This window comes from Zootoca vivipara, chromosome 8, assembly GCF_963506605.1.
Source record: "Zootoca vivipara chromosome 8, rZooViv1.1, whole genome shotgun sequence".
NCBI lineage: Eukaryota > Metazoa > Chordata > Lepidosauria > Squamata > Lacertidae > Zootoca > Zootoca vivipara.
In genome coordinates this window covers 78,854,496-78,870,657 of record NC_083283.1, presented here as the reverse complement: position 1 = coordinate 78,870,657, position 16,162 = coordinate 78,854,496, and positions in this window count along the sequence as shown.

Sequence of the window (16,162 nt, the reverse complement as noted above, 5' to 3'; positions counted from 1 at the left end):
CACCCACCGACAAGTGAATTTAATGAAAGACATGGTTTTTCTTCGTTTTCTTTCGTTTTTCCTCTGAAATTAATGCATTACATGGTTTGGGATATCATTTTGAGAGTTCTTATGTAGCCTTATTTGCTGATAAGGGTCCTTAAGTTGCACCCAGGCAGGACAGAGATAGCCAATAATGACACCGGGGGTAGAATCCAGAGAAAGAGTTTAATTCTTAATTAATTAAGAGACTCTTGGTGGTTAAGCCTCACGACAAGAGCAAAGAAACACAAATTGCAAAGCTTCTTATACACTTCTTGGGCTCCTTCCCCCCTCCTCTGTAAATGTGCGCACGCAAGGGGGTCACAAGTTCATATAAGGAATATCCGTGTCCGGTCCTGTGCATAAACACATGCTGACTCATGCTACCCCGGTAGCATCTTCCAGCAGCCTTGAATGCGTCAGACTGTGCGTCAGACTGATAGCGTCAGACAAGACAGTCATTCAGCCTTGATAGCTTAGCAGGGCATTCTGTCTGGCTTACCCTTTGGCACACAGAGAGAGGCAAAGAAAAAAAAAGCATTTTAAGCAAGACATCCCAGGGGGATATATGGGGGGGGGGAGGCTAAGTCATACACTCACAATTATACTATAGGATCAGATTTAGCTCAATAACACAATTGGCAAACCTCTCCCTTCACTTAGATATTCTACGGTACTTTAGCCAGGGGCTGGTAAGAACATAAGAAAAGCCTGCTGGATCAGGCCAATGACCCAGCATCCTGTTCCCGCTGTGGCAAACCAGATGCCTGTGGGAAACCAACAGGGACAATTCGAGCCCAAACCCTCTCTCCCCTTCTGTGGTTCCCAGCGATTCAGAAACATAGCTGCCTCCAGGGATGGCCATTGTGGTTAATAGCTATTGATAGCTGAGGACACTTTCTTTCTACTCAGGTAGCATCAAAGTTGCTACAGGAGTAACAAAAACATGCACATTCATTACATTGTTTTCCGAAACCTTGTGTCCTTTTCCAAAGCTCCACACATGGCCTCTCTTTGCTAACGCCTGATCGGTAAGTAACTATGTTTAGGCTAATATCACATTGGCTACCAAAATGCCTGATCTTAAAAGCCAGTAGGTCATCTTTGTCTTTATTCAGGGCAGAACATGGAATGCAGAATTCCAGCTTGTCAACACCTCCCGTGCCATCTGCTCTCTTGGCTTGCATTGCGTTCAGAGAAGTGCGTTCAGAGAAGTGCTCTCACTTGACTATAAATTGTCTCATAACAAAACCCAGTTACCCTGAGAGAGAGAGAGAGAGAGAGAGAGAGAGAGAGAGAGAGAGAGAGAGAGAGAGAGAGAGAGAGAGAGAGAGAGAGAGAGAGAAGTGTGTGTTCCTGTGTTCCTGTGTGTGTGTGTTTTACTTTCAGACCTGCTTGGGTTTCTGCTCAGGAGTTGAAGACCAAAAGACTGAAAGTTAAAACGTGTCCCGGGTTGGTTTCACCTCACACAAATCCATCAGCCACATGGAAGGCGCTTCCCCATGGTAATGCCTGTGAATACCTCAATGCAACCAACTCTGTGGTTCTTTCCCATCCAATCACTACCCTACTGGTAGGAATGACAACAATTGGGTGGGAAAGATTTGCATAATTGGCCCTGCCCATGCAATTCTGCTATCAATACCCGTGTCAAAAAGGGTATTGTCAAAAAGGTTGTGTCAAAAAGGTTTCCTCTTTTAGTTTGTTTCTTTTGCTTCAGTTGCTGAGGAAAGAAATCAAAGGGAAAATAAATCTTCAGTGGAATTCTTGTGGGTTTGGTATAAGATTTTCGATCTGCTTACCTTACTATTGAGGCAGCTGGTGGGTAGCAGCCAGGGAGGCTGCAGAGGGACAAAGTATTGCTTACTGGGGGGGAAACCACATAGCATCTCTGAATGGGTGGGCAGGTGGCACAGCATGGCCCTGCTTGGCTCCAGTGGGCTGAGGGGGTCACTCCAGCGGCATTGGCGGCAAGGGCTGGGCTGGCGCAGTGGGCTCCATTCACCCTCCATGTCCTGCCATCACCCAGCATGCACCCACCCACCCACCCCCACCCCGGGTGCCGGCAAACCATGCTAGGCTGCTACATATATAGAATCTAGCAAGGTCTGGCTCTCCAGCAACACTGATGCCCTTCCCCTGCAAGCCAATACAAGCCAAGAATGTTTTAACCCTTTCTGCCACAGAGTGAGTAGGAATAGAGCAGTGGTGTCCAAACTTTTTTCAAAGAGGGCCAGATCTGATGAAGTGAAGGGCCATGGGGGCCAACCGAAGGACCAACCAAAGTTGTTGATCTTTTTTTAGGATTGAAGCTGTTAAGGTTTTTTTAAAAAAAGATTTTACCCCAGGAAATAAACTGCCACAGGGGCTGGATTGAACGACCGGCGGGCCAGATTAGACACCCCCCCCCCCAACGGACTTTGGACATGCCTGGAATAGAGGCTTTGGCAGAGAACTTCCCTGACCATTTACCTTGGAGTCAGCAGTTGAAACACATCGTGGAGAACATTAAGCACATGCTCTGTTCTCAACCGCTGAATCCAGCGGCATTTAAAAGTGCCTAACTCTGTCTGGATCTCACCCTTTTTTTCCTTCCAGTAGTTTGTGCATTTATTTCAAAGTGTGATGCCAGGAGGGAAAAGCCACTGATAAGGCAATATCTGGGAGGCTCAACAAGTTATCTGCTTTGACCTTTGGAGAGCAAAAAGGAAAGTGTTGTCACTCCAGGGAGATGTAGAGGTCAGGCGAAGCACGCGGGCAGCCGGTAACTTTTTTTAGAGTGTGTCAGAACCAGGGCAAAGTGAAGACAGACTAGACTTAATCCTTTAACCTAACCTGTCAAGAAAGCATCAAGCCAGCCTGCCAACTGTGCAACCACCTCATAACTCAGAAAGGTATGCATGATTGCATTTATGCATTTACGATTGGTAAAGGGATTTTATGGTGTTGATATTCAAGGCATTGTGAAACCCCGGCCACGTCTCTCAGTCTGAAAACAAAAACAAAGGGAAAATGGGAATCGTTCAGCCAAACCCACAGTCCGGTGATATGCTCCACAAATATAATTGTGGCTAAAAGGTGATAATGTGTAAAGGATTATTTAATGCCAGACACAGCTGTAATATTTTAATAAAGATACAATTATCCATGCCATTAAAAAGATCAAGAACACACACAGTCACATTTTAATACATTCTTTACACACATAATGATGCTAGGCTAATTTCTCAAGTGTGTTCGCTGCATGGATAAAAACAAGAAGAATGATTCACCAAATATCAATGGGAGAGAGTTAATGCAATAGGTCTTGAAAAAAAATACTTAACTTTGGCTGCATCACATAATTGTAAACCCATCAGAATGGTTCGTATTCATTTTTCATTAAACTCACTTAGTATACTTTTGTGAAGGATTACAATTAATAATCTTTCACTTACTTGGGATATGATTCAACCAAAGTAAAGTACTGTTAAGACCACTGATTTCAATGAAACACTTCTTTAATTCTCCCGTTGAAATCAATAAAACATGAAAAGGGCATCATTTCAGATGGATTCTGTTCTCAATTTATAATCTACTTTCTCAGCTTACATTGGTTTATTTGGTCTACAGGCAATAAATATAAATATGGACTTGGATTATCAGGACCTGCTAGCCTCCCATGTTGGCGTACCTTGTGGCCACAGTGGTAATCTCCCACACCCTCAAGGGTTTGGATGTTGCAGATAGAGATAAAATCTTACTTCCCAAGTGAAAGCAATTGTGCTCATAAAGTATTTGGATCCAAGCCATAATCTTAAAAGTCTCTTTTCTTAATTTTGAGATAGCAAATATTCCCTGGATGTTTGAATATTCCATAAATGTTCCATGTTTGTTGTCTGCATTTTGGCATCCAATAATTTTACCAAGGCAGCCAGCATTTGGCAGTAAGCAACTGATGTGAAATAGCATTTAATAAATGTTGTAGTTGGTCCTGGTAAATATTTGACGTTTTCTCCCCTTATGGCTTTGATCTATAGGCTACCACTAAAATGAGGCTGCATTTTAAGATGCATTTTAAACTGTATTCTAACTTATACTTTAATCAACTGTTTTATTTTTGTTTTGTTTTATGTTTTTACTGTATTTGTATTCAGTGTTACCAGCCCTGAGCCCGGTCTTGGTCGGGGAGGACGGGGTATAAAGAAAAATTTAGTAGAAGTAGTACTAGGTCCCTTCATAGCAGAGGGAAACAAAGGCAGCAATTTTTAAATTTTTGAGGCTGGCAACAGAATGTAAAAAGGCATGATTTTAATGCTGAATTTCAATTGTTTTTGTTTGTTTGTTTCCCAAACAAGTGATTTGCCCCATTGCCTGGATAACTCTTCCAGCTTTGACTTTGCTCAGCAGTGATGAAACTGTCTCACTTTGATGATGCGTAGAAGACCCAGCAGATGCAAATTCCCAGGAGGGAAAATATTTAATTCCACCCCTTCTGAGACCGAGAGATATTACCGTAATCACACCCAAATGTCACACTGAGATAGGAAGCAAATGTCTTTTTGGTTGCTCTGATGAGGGTAGCTGTTACAGGCAAAATTTCCCGTGGAAAACAAGTCCTACAAGGACTCACAATGTATGTTATTTGTCCTATTTCTAGAATGGCTTACTTCACAGGAGCACCATTTCAGAGGCAATGAGGGGAGCAACGAAAATTCAAGGGCAGAAAGGGAAGGATCCACAGGTCATGCATAGCTGCCAAGTCTCCCGTTTTCCCCGGGAAATCCCCGGATTTTTTGTTTTTCCCTGGTTTATTCTGGTGTGGCGGCCATTTTGGAACTGGGCAAAGCAGCATCAAAAGTCACTTCTGAGCATGCTCTGCCCAGTTCCAAAATGGCGGCAGCGCTACTTCCGGTCTGCTATTTCCGGCCCGGTCCCTTATTTCTCTGACAGCAACTTGGCAGATATGGTCATGGATATCTTCAAGGTTGGGAAGGAAGGGGGTGGAGGCTGGTCCATTAGGGCAAAGGATGCACTGCCCCACCAACCTCAGCCAGACCCCATCTACCTGCCTTCTTACTTAAATTTGGAGAGAATGGCAGCATTTTTTGTAAGCCTTACCTTTTGCCCTGTGCTTTCTAGGCACAAGTCCGCACTTTAGAGCTCTATGTCCGATCACTCTTTTTTTTTTTTGCACTACCACTTTACCCAAGAAAAACCCACTCTTCTGGGGCATACCTAGGGAGTGGTTGGCCCTCGCCAAGGATGCAGGCTCAGGGGGATGCAAAAATTGTGCATCTCTACTCTGGCTCAGAGTGGCCAGGAGCCCACATACCTATCTGCACACTCCCTGGGCTGCTTCCTCCGCTGCTTTGGGCAGCCTGGCTCCTCTGGGTGCCTCAGCAGAGGAATCCAGTCATGTAACTCCTTGCCAAGGGCTCAAGGGAGCCTAGGTAAGCTCTGCTACCCTTTAACACTGAATCAAAATAAACAGCAATTTGAGTTTCTTTGAATCAAAATAAACAGCAATTTGAGTTGTTTGCTCTGGGGCAAAAGCAGCTGCAGCAGCAGCAGCAACAACAACAACAACACTTGGATCTAGAGCTTTAAAGCATGGACCTGTGGCTAGAAATGCAACACAAAAGGAACTTTGGGGAGTGTTGACTCAGCAGAGAGGATGGAGCCCGAACGAGAATCAGTTGGCTCTGCCTGTCACTTGCTGTAGCGCCATCTACTGTTGGCCTCCCTGCCCTCTGCTCAATGAGCACCAGACACCACTGGAATAAAGGATCCATCAAAAGCATTTGTTGTATAACTTTGTATGCCTCCTAATAGCCAGCTTTATATTGAGGTCCAACCCCAAGTGGTCTGAAACACGAAGGGTTTGCTTGGGCTTCCCATCCACGTCCTGCTTCCCGTAAACAGCCTGCAACGACCCACCCGCCACTGCCATTTTAAGCACAGCTATTCATTCATAGCACTTACAATTTGTAACAGTTGTTATCAAGTGTAGGGTGTGAACCAGACAATGGTTCAACAAGGGGATGGAAGTGAATTTCTTGTTTCAACATTAGAGCTGGTAAAGAAGATCATGTGTTAATTAAATAAAAGACTAAACGGGACAAACCTTTGAAACAGCAGGCATAACATTTAAGAACAAAGCCAACATGGCAGGGGAAAGGTCAGAGAAGATCAAGTTAAAAGCTAATAGTTGTGCTTTTTCCATTTTATTATTGATCAATAGGACGCCGGGTTTTTTCTTCCCAGCGAAAATGCAACAGCAGAGTTATTACTGACCTTTTCCTCACCCTTCCATTGTGTATAAAATCACAGCAAAAAAACAACAACTTCATAAGCCCCGTAGTTTTTCTAACAGAAAGAATGCGTGTGTCCAGAAAAATAATGTAAGATGTTTATATCTTCGGAAAATAGGTCTTTTCAACAAACCCGCTTGCCTTTTAATTATAGATGCGAGAGCCTCTGGTTCAAGGAGGCTTCCGCTCAGAATCACAAATTGCATGCAGAAAACTCAGCAGTCTCTGGTTTTGGCATTTAAATCAGTAATTTGACAGCTCAATCCTGAACACAGAAAATGAACACCAAAAAAAAAAAAAATATGTTTTCTCCGCAATGGTGATGGGCCCCTTTAAAACATAGAAATAGTCTAACCTTTCCCTTCCATGGATCAGTTTTATTCATCAGCTTTATCTCGAGGTCTATCAGAAGAAAATGGGTGCATTTCAGATTAAGATTACCTAACCACTTAAATTGCATCCCCCCTCCCCCGCTTGATTCCCCTTGGGATGAGACTCCTTCCTAAGCCCACGTAAATTGAGCATTTCCATTTCTTCCTGCGAATCAGTCCTCAAAACCTACTTAATGCTAATCACAAACTGAAATTAAGTCTAAATGTGTGTAGCTACATGAGTTCTCATGCATCTTTTATTACCCTGGTCTTTCCAATCCTTCTCCACGGTCCCAAAATGAGACCTGGTTTATGGGAAACTGTTTTCGCATTGGGGATTTGCATCTGGTGCTGAGTTCCCCATCTCTCCCTACCTATACAGCAGGGATGGAGAAACTGTGACTTTCCAGCTGTTGCTTGATTACAACGTCCATCCTTCCTGGCCATTTGACATGCTGGCTGGTGCTGGTAGGAGCTGGAGCCCATAACATCTGGATGGCTACAATTTCCCCATCCTTGACATCATAAAGCCATCATACGAAGAGTTTCTCCACTCACATCTTACGTCATGGATGGGGAACTTGAGGCTTGCCAGATGGTGTTGAATTCCAACTCCCATCGACCCCAGCCAGTGTTAAGGCTAATAGGAGGTGTAGCGCAATCACATCTGGAGGGTCATAGGTTCCCCACCCCTGCCTTACATTCATGACAGCTGCTGCTTAGGCAAAGACATCATATGAATGCTCCAATCCGCAGAGTGAATTCAAGCCTAAGACATCTAGGAGAGGATACATATCTGCCCTGAATACTTCCCCAGCTTGCTGCCCTCCATGTGTTTTGGACTACAACTCCCATCGTCCCTGACGGGGGCTAGGTGAGGCTGATGATGAGAGTTGTAGCCCAAGGCAAAGGCACTAGAATGGGGTGTGTGTGTGTGCTGAATTGGACATTATGTTTGCATGTCCAGTCCTTTGTGGCATCTGTTTCCCATGCCCCAGATATGGCTGGACTAGAGGGCTCTCCATGATGGCTTAACAAAATACTGTGCAGTTTGCAGCCAAAAAAAAAATATGTCAGGGGAAGGGGGACTGGTCATTTGTGAAGCCACAATACTCCTCTCCGCCTCGTGAGACCTGGCCAACATAATTAGCACGTTATGCTTATCAGACACACTGGTATGCGCATGAGGCATGTTCAGCGAGCATGACAAACCTGGGTTTGTCACATGCTACCCAAACAGGTGCTTCATCAAGTACCAGAGACGACAGGGAGGTTCACAGCAGAAGGTCTCCTTACAGTGGTACTTGCTTACTACCCATAAGAGAGAGGGAACTTTTCACAGCAACTCTGCATCTGATTTCAAGAAGACACAGCCTCTTGCTGCCTCCCCCAAATTCCTCACATTCTGGAAATATAAACTATTGAGGGACAAGGTCCGTAAGAGAAGACAAAACCCACAAACGGAGCAAGAGAAATGGACCAGCTGACCGCCGGGATCATTGATTCTGTTAGGGGGGGGCAAAGGGGTCCCTACGTTTATAGAGGGCAGTCCTCTGTTTGAAGGAGTTTGAACTTAATTGGCTGACTTCTGAGTAAACATATATGGAATTGCAGTGCTAAGCAACTGTACTTCGTGGAATTGCATGAGAGACGGGGAGAGGGCATTATGGCCCTGCTGGGGGTTGGGGGGTAATAGAAAAATGCTTTGGGGGCAGTTTATACTATCAACAGAATCAAGTGTCCATTCCCCACCCCACAATGGACTGTACCACTTTCACAGAGGTTAAAGGGAGGAGGCTGCATTTGAATGAAATCCCTCTGCATGGAAAGATAGCATGTTAGGAAAAGATTTGGCTGAATCCCTCTTCCTGTCATGTTAGTTTTCTGTGCATAGGAAAGTTGGGGATTTTCCTCAGTAAATCATTCGAACACACAACCACCCCATACATACCTGTGGTCTGAAGTGTCTGAAGTGTTGTCTGAAGTGGTACAGTCCTGCCTAGAAAAGCTTGACTATATGGTTCTGGTGATTGTACAAACAAGCTCTAGACCAGGGGTCAGCAAACTTTTTCAGCAGGGGGCCGGTCCACTGTCCCTCAGACCTTGTGGGGGGCCAGACTATATTTTTTGGGGGGGAGAACGAATTCCTATGCCCCACAAATAACCCAGAGATGCATTTTAAATAAAAGCACACATTCTATTCATATAAAAAACACCAGGCAGGCCCCACAAATAACCCAGAGATGCATTTTAAATAAAAGGACACACTCTACTCATGTAAAAACATGCTGATTCCCGGACCGCCCGCAGGCTGGATTTAGAAGGCGATTGAGCCGTATCCGGCCCCTGGGCCTTAGTTTGCCTACCCATTCTAGACCGAGACATATAGCTTCACCCCAAGCTGTTCCGACATAGCAAATGGGTGCTTAGGGGCATTCTTACAGCGCCACCACCACATCCCCACACAACATGATGTTCCATAGGCAGTGCAAGCATGTATGTCATTGTAAATTTTTAGGAATTAGGTGCAGAGCTCTGCTTCGCCAATGTAAAATGGAAAGAGAGAGAGAGAGAGACAATATTCGGTGTGGATAATTGTTTATAAGGAAGGAAATGAGTCTGGGAACAATGTACCTATCAATCAGTGCCTGTGGTGAACCGATTTGTTAAAGTTAATAGAGCAATCTATAATGTAAGACAAATTAGTGTTATTAGTCTAGGTTTTATGGTCCAGTGCAAGTAATAATATGCAGTAAAGCAATAAGAATAATTAGTTATTATGATAAAATGTACATTTTAATGTGGAAAAAAGTACGCATGCATTTTATTTGGTGATGTTGACTCTCCAACATCTCCAGCAATTCCCTCCATAGCTGCCTCAGGGCATCCAGCAACAACCCCCCACCCCAAGTAAGATTCAAGACTGAAAATTACTTTGTACAAAAAGGGAGAAAGAGGGGAGGAGGAGAAGCAGAATAAAACGTGTAGCAAAACTTATCACGAAGGAGCAAAGGAAGTGTAATCTCATTATTAAGTGAACAAAATAGGTTGTGTTACTTAGGATTTTAATTAATTTCAGAATTTCATCTAATTTATCTATAAGATAGAAGGACTACCTGGGACAGGTTAACTTTCCAAAATTATGATGGAGAGCCAAAAAGCAGCATCATGTCCAATGTTTCAGGCACACTCAGCAAGAATTGTGACTCTTCCTTCCCACCCCATTTGTTTTTTTGAAAGGTGAATTACAAACTGCTTTTGCAACATGACTTAATTTCAAATGTGGCCTTCACACAAAAAAGTCAATGGGGTTTTAGGGCATGCCATTTTAGGGGGTGAAACTTAATTTTTGCAAATTTCTTCAGTGAAGGGGCCTTAAAATTACATTTTGGGGTGTGAGGAATTCAAATCTGCAGCTATTGCTGTAATTGGACAACATTTCGTTAGCTTAGGAAGTCTACATTTGATGAAGAAGCTCATAAATTGCTTTCAGAAAACCAAATAATTTTCTTCTTACCTTCTGAAAATGTTGGGTAATGCTAAATAATAAAAATAACAAATGATATTAATAGCTAATATTAACTGCAAGTACTTGGCAATCATTTTTAATGATTTCTATACAATTTTGCATGTAGCTTTTACTTACCAAGCAAAAGTAAATCATATTAATTTAATCAAACTATCTTTTGTTTTTGTTTTTTTAAAATATAATTTTTATTAAATTTTCTGTTTTACAATTTCAAATACACATTTTACATCCTTAAGATATCAATGACTTCCCTTCTTCTCTTTCCATGGCTCATTTTACAGATCTTAAATCCCTGCATACTTTACAAAAACTATACCAATCGGTTTTCCATTATTGCATTCATCAAAACTTATCTACACTGTTGAATTCATTTTAATGCTGCCAATGTTTTCAACTGTACACAATTATTTCCCATATATTCAATAAACGTTTTCCAGTCTTCTTTAAACATATGTTCTTCTTGTTCTCTTATTCTATGTGTTAAGTCTGCAAGTTGTGCGTATTCTGTCAACTTAACCAAACTATCTTTTGAATTCCCCAGTCATGTTACAACTTTTTAGCACTCCTCATTTTTGGAATTTGGAATTTGAAAAATTCAACACACAAGTGAGCAGAACCAGCTGCTTAGTTCTTTCTCCCTATCAACCCAGGCTTCTGATGAATTGGACTCTAGGCCCTGAACGCTTATGCCGCAATAAATTCGATATAGCTCTTTAAGGTGTTACATACCGTAACTCTTTGTTGTTTATGGAGGAGAAAGTTATTTGTATTTTCCTTTGTTTTATTTTATATTATGCCAAAACTGAATGTTGCAGCTAATGGGCATAATTCACCTGCAAAGTTTTGCTATGCAAGCGCCATTAAATTGAACGGGAGCTGTACAATGGTGGTTGCACAGAATTTCCCAGTTTATTCTGCCCAACAAGTAAAATGTTGTGTGTGCATATGTGCGTGTATGTATAAACAATAAAAACCGAAAATGAAATTTAGGGACCCTTGCAATTAACTCAATTTCTTTCCTTCCCCAAAGATCTTGCTGGGTGAGCAAATCCTTACAATCAATTTATACAAATTGAACATTCCCCCCCCCCTTCTACTTAAAAACTAGTCCTTAATTAACTGAATTCCAGAGCTTTCTGCTTCCTTAAATGTAAGGCCGAGCTTATTTCATTTGACAGTTTATTCCAGAGAAAATTAAAACAATAGAAGCTCCCGACTTTCGTTCCCTTTTAGATTAGTATTTTACAATATACACTCCGTTCCTTTACTTTTTGAAGGCCATAACGGAATTTCATTTTAATTACCTGAACTAAAAGGTTTCAAGCCCATCAGATTGCTTTTCAAGGTATTAGCCGATCCCATAACCAATTACTCACTTTCCCCTTTACTTATTGCAAATGTGACCTTTCGTTTGAATTTGATTGCAAGTTTCCTGCTAAGGGTGTGTAACTATCTCTGTGTCTAAGTATGGCTATTGTCTTCTCATGTGATGACTGCGGTTAATTTTAATACACTTTGATGGCCGGAGAACAAATAAGTGTCGGTGACAATGTGCAGAGACATTTGAAGGAGGATAAGCTACCACTTTAATGAGTGGGGAATCAGCAAGCTAAGAGGCCTGCTAGTGACAAACCCAAAGACCCGCTGCAACTCAGACAAAGAGGAATGCTTGCCTATCTGCAGGTAATAAGAAACTTCCACACCAGAAGCAAAAAAGAAGACAAACAAGAGGGAGAGAGAGAGAATAAGCAACTCACATCGACCAGGGGTGGGGCATCCTTAGCTTTCCAGATGTTGGTGAACTACATTTGCCATCATCCAGACCCTGACCACTATGCATTCTGGCTCAAGCTGATAGGAATTGGCACCCCCAACATACACAAAAGGTTCCAATCAGTCAATCGTCAATCAAGCTTTATTGGCATACAGAGAAGACGAATGGAAACACAACATTGGCATCTGTTCACAGGAGGAGACACCGCAAAGCAAAACCATACAGGCCTAATATGGTTTTTTTAAAAAAAAAATACCACTCAAGTCTGATGGTGACGTGATTTCATGGCGTTGCCCAGATATTCTGCTACTTTCTCCATGCTATCAATGCCTGCAGCTATTCAATAAGAAGGAAACCCTGCAGGAGGCAGAACAATTTAACCTCTCCTTCAGCATGAAGGTCAAACATTTGTCACAGGTTACTGCATAAAATGGACAATAGAGCAAGGCATGAGTAATGGTCTCGATGTGTCCTGCACTGCAGGAACAATGCTTCTCTGAATATGGACACTTCAAGAATGAAAGGTTGAAATGAGGCTTTCCCCAGCTTTGCCCAAAGTGAAACCATTTGATGTAGAATCTTCATTCACTTCCTTTCACGTTATTCATTGATTAAAAACCTTTGGTTTTAATTAATCTATGTGGGGTTTTGTTGTTGTTGTTTTGGGTTGCCTTGGGCAAGAAAAATCAGCTAATAATAATTTGTTGCATAATAATAATAATAATAATAATAATAATAATAATAATAATAATAATTCCTTCAGTAGCACCTTGAAGACCAACTAAGTTTTTATTTTGGTATGAGCTTTTGTGTGCACGAAAGCTCATACCAAAATAAAAACTTAGTTGGTCTTTAAGGTGCTACTGAAGGAATTTTTTTATTTTGTTTCGACTCAGACCAACACGGCTACCTACCTGTAATGATGATGATGATGATGATGATGATGTCTGTTGGGAGTGGATGCTGGACTAGGTGGGTCTTTAAAAGACTCCAACTGGATCATATCTACGTTCTTATGTCAGGGGACAGATCCTGATGATACCTGACCCTTGATAGACATGGGAATACACCTAAGAGGAAAGAGACTAGCCTTCTTCTTCTTCTTCTTCTTCTTCTTCTTCTTCTTCTTCTTCTTCTTCTTCTTCTTCTTCTTCTTCTTCTTCTTCTTCTGCACCTCACCATGAGATTTTACTCCTTCTGGAGAGCTGTGTTCCTTAGGCCCAAACCTTAACACTTTAGGCGGAGACCTGGTGATTGCAGCCAGGCATCTGGGGAGCTGAAAGCACAAGTCTCAGCAGGGTGGGGTGGGGGCGGAAGTTGTTTGGAGTTATTGCACAAACTCACACAAGAGTCTATAGTGTGGGTTGGCCTGGCCAACTGCAGGCTAGTCTCTGAGCTGAGAATATCACCCAAAAGGGTCAGCAGAGAGGCTGGAACAATCATACAGGCTGGCAGCAGGCAGGCAAATGGATAGGGAAGTGATCAGTCAGGCTAACAAATAGCTACACTGAGGGCAGAGATGATACTCTGCGGTCCATTTTCGTGGACAGTCTTCCTTCAATACACATTCCCATCAATTGGTGGTCATCACACTAGTCAGACATATTAATTCTAAATATAAGATCTGTGCTGCATTACATTTTATTTTTTGACTTGTGAAACCCAGGGAAAATCTCTTTGCCAATGTCATTGATACATTGCTGAATCTCTAGTGAATCTTATCTGGATTACTTTGTTGCCTAAGGGTGTTTTAATCATTAGTTAAGTGCTAAAAATAAGCTTTCACACAACTTCCTAACTTGAGAAGCTACATTTCTCAGGGAAGGGGAGGGGGGAATCCATATTTCATATGATTAATAAAATATACAACCATGAAAATTACAACAGCAAGCAAACTCAGTTGTAAGTTAAGTTTGCCAAGACCCATTTTAGGGTTGCATCCTGGAACCACAGCTCAGGGAGGAGATCTCAGTGTTGTCGGCAATCTCTTATGTGACGTGACAATTTTAAAATCTCATCAACTGGACAAAAATTAAATTGCTAAAAAAAGTGTCTGTCGCTCCCCCTTTAAATTTTACAGGGTTTCTAAGGGGGTGGAGAGGGGGAGAGAATATGAGTCAATGGAATGTAATTAGTTTAAACATCATCGTTTCTTATAATGGCACAAAAAAATATGAAATTGTAAATCTAACCATGTCTAATAAATTAGTACTGTTACGCTGAGATTAGCCTCTCAGGAATCAAACTCAGTTTAGCATGACTAAATAGGTCCTATCAAATATGAATGCTCTAGCTATCTGTCACCACTTGAGTCCATCATCTTTGGGAAGTTGCTCATCGCACCAAAGTTATGAACTTAATTGCTCAAGATGATATGTCCATTGTGCTTGTAGTCATGGACGTCTAAGTGTACCAGACAGCAATCACATTGCTTTATCATAGGTTCACACAGTAGCTTTTGCTGGAGGGGGGGGGGGACGACCACTTCCTCAACAGAAAAGTTCTTTGCTTGGTTAGTTCCACCATGTAAAGTTTTTGAGAGGTTCAATCACTCGCACTCCAGAGGCACCCTACCTTAGCTGCAGTTTTCTTGGTGGAAGTAATTTATTCCACCATGAGAACTCTTCTCAACTGCTCAAAACATGTTATCCCTGGGAGGTTGCACAATGGTTTCTGCTAGATGTCATCTGCCAACATTTCCCCCATGAAATCTCTTTCTTATCCCACATGCCCCACCCCCCTTTTCACTTCCCTTCTCCTACAAGCTTGTTAGCAGGAGTGCAAAACTGCCATCTCCCAATAGCCACCGGCGCCCAGATTATGGTGCCAAGCAATCCACAAAAGAATCCATGATTAATGCATCTCTCCCTCTGTCTCTTCTACTGTCTCTCCCACTCCTCCACATCGTCTTACTCCATTTAAGTACTACTGCTTAATATACAGCACACTCAAATTGGAAATGTGCTAGCATTGCAGGCAAAGGCCCAGCGCGCCACCTGCTTCTCCAGTGCGGAATGGTTGTCTGGGGTGGGGTGGGGTGTGAACAGCCCCAAATGCACCACCGAGAAAAGGACCCCTCTTCTCACTGGCGAGCTCAGATCTTCTACTCTCCTTACAATCTGGTCAAAATGCTCAGGCGCCTACCAAGGTACCAGCATCTCAGGTAGACCCATTGCCAATTTGGGTGGGTGGGGGGGAGAGGAGTAAAGCACCTGACCTATTGCAGATGAAGCTGAGTGTAGCCATCCCCACCAAGCCATCCCTCACAGTTTACCAGGCAAAAACATTCTTACCAATGCAAACCTTTGGACCTGTTTTTTGTGGGGGGGGGGGGTTGAATCTGTTTATATATCTTATTTGTGTATTTTAGGCTGCTTTTATTGTTAATTTTGAGTTCACTTTGAGTTCACTTTTTGGGGGGAAGCAATTAAGAAATGGTGGAGGAGGAGGAGGAGGAGGAGGAGGAGGAGGAGGAGGAGGAGGAGGAGGAGGAGGAGGAGAAGAAGAAGAAGAAGAAGAAGAAGAAGAAGAAGAAGAAGAAGAAGAAGAAGAAGAAGAAGAAGAAGAAGAAGAAGAAGAAGAAATATTTATTTGAAATAAAGAGAAGCTGGACATATGCACTACATCTCATACAACTCTCCTGAATCTTAAAGACTTTCCAGTGGATAATGCCCCCATGTTAATTACCAAAAGATGAAACCATTGCTTGAATTTTCCATCTCAAGCTCCTTATATCAGGAGTGCCTAACCTTCTGGTTGTTGGACTGCAGCTTCTATAATCCCATTTCCTGATCACTGGCTGGAGCTGATGGGAGATTGACTCAGACACCTGCAGGGCCACAGCTTAGCAGTCACTCCTGCCACAATGACTTCAATCAGCCCTGCACAAGTCAGTCTACACTCAATGAGCTTGTGAAAAGACAGTTTCGAAGGCTCCTAAACTAATGGCATCAGGCAACTTCCAAGTTCTCTAGAATGTTAAAATCAATTGTATTTTGAACTTAGTAAAATGTGATGTGCTACTAACATAAATGTATAGTTTGGTCATGTCGTTAGGAATGTTAAGGAATGTTTATAACTTGGCAAGTGAAGTCAAACTTGGCAAAATTATTTGCCAGGCTCATCTTCTAGCATGAAGTTACAGCATAAGGATTGGCATTTTCCAGTGCTGTAC